Raw genomic sequence first — 1,980 nt, forward strand, 5'->3', positions numbered from 1 at the left:
AACCTCATAATAAGCAAAGCAAAAAAAAGTTAGGATATTCTTTTGAGGAAAATATTTAATAGGAGCTTAATGGATTAAGAAATGCAATGCTTTTTCAATGAACTCTGCATATAGAGCTGAACATTCTCCTGAAAAATAACCAGGTCTTATAAGGTCATTGGCTGGTGGGGAAGGAAGGGAAAGAACAATATTACTTATTTCCATAACATTTTGCTTTCTTACTACAACCCTGTGAGTTAGATAGTAAATTATGTTTATCTATAATAGGAATAGGGTCCCCAAGGAATGTTCTTATCTCTTATCATCTTGCTCCAACTTATTATGTTTTTAAAGTCTTAACTAATTTTTTTTTCACTATAACTATCCATGAAAGTTACATTAAGCAAGTGGGGACCTTTTGTTATCTGTTTATGTATCATAATCTTGCCTGTCAAGATAAAGCTAATAAAGCTTTTAAAAAATGTCAAGAATATAGGCTTTATCTGTGACAAAGAAAAGGGAGCATGAATATCCCAATTTCTACTCACACATACTAAATCTGATAATCTCTTTCTGCCAATTAGAGAAGCTAAGTAACAATAAAATCAGTCTGTATTTCCAAAGTTCTACATGAAACAGACTTTATCGTATATTAATCACCTTTGATTATATCGGGACTATAATCAAGAAACACTGGCTGAGTGAATAAAGAGGTGACTTCAGTCAGGAAGACCTGGGTCAAATTCCTATCTTTGCCATATATTGTCTGCATGACATGAATGTGCATGAGTCTTTGAACCAATTAATGTAGACAATTCAGCAGTGGCTATATGTCATGGAGGCTGTGATTTACATTGGTAGAGAGAACTCCCTATAGTGATAAAATTAGAAAGGAAATCCCCAAATAAAAAGAATGGGGAAGGAAGGGGAGGGAAAGGGAGGGAAACAAAAGAAAAGGAGAGAAGGGAAGGGAAAGAAGGGGAAGGAAGAGAAGGGAAGGGGAGCAAGGGGAGTGAAGGGAAAAGAAGGGAAGAAAAAGGAAAAGCAGGGGAGGGAAAAGGAGGGAAAGAAAAGGAAGAGAAGGGGAGGAAAAAGGGAAGGGAAGGGAATTGAAAATAAGACACATTCCCTCTCAATTCTGGTGCATTCTCTCTGTTGATTATTTCTAGTTAATACTAAATATATCTTATTTGTACATATAGTTGTTTGCATATCAACTCCCACCTTAAATTGTAAGCCCCCCAAGGGCAAGGACTGTATTTTGCTTTTGTATCCTTTGTGCTTATATGGTACACAGTAAGACTAAATATTGATTTACTGATGGACAGATTAACCTCCTTATTAAAGCAAATTGCTCTTATCAGTGTGACTGAATCAAATTTACTGAAGGCCCTTGTACAGATAACAATACACATTGAATTATCCTGGCTGCAACATGTTTCATTATCTGAATAAAGACTCCAAAGCTGACTAAGCACATCTCTCCAACCTTTTTCCTTTTTTTTTAAACCAAGTTGAAGTAAATAATTATGATCACCATTAAAAAATGAACACCATTCAGCTACTCAGTTATGCTGATACAATTTAGCCAACCTATAATTATAAAATGTTTTCTTCCCAACAATTTGTTACATTATGTAACATTCTTACCTTAGAGATCATGAAGCCATTTATGTATTCATTGAAAAGATCATAGTCAAGGTCCTCTGCAAAACTCATTTTTTCCCCCTCAGAAAAGCAAGAGTTGGAAAGACCTTGTTTGTCCATTTTTAAATAAACTTCTTGGAAATGAGAAGGTTACATATCAGCAAAATGCTTTGTGGTTGCTTCCAAAAGCCCAGTGCCACACTAGTGTTAGTTATAAGCAAATAAATGTGAAAGTACCTTATTAATAGGAGTACACCAGCTCTCCTTGAACTAATTTCCAACGTTACAGTTGTTCTTCTTACTTTTAAGTCCTTTAAGCTATCATGCATATAACCTTGTTGCTTCATTAGCAAA

The sequence above is a fragment of the Antechinus flavipes genome, chromosome 3 (genome assembly GCF_016432865.1).
Source record: "Antechinus flavipes isolate AdamAnt ecotype Samford, QLD, Australia chromosome 3, AdamAnt_v2, whole genome shotgun sequence".
Lineage (NCBI taxonomy): Eukaryota > Metazoa > Chordata > Mammalia > Dasyuromorphia > Dasyuridae > Antechinus > Antechinus flavipes.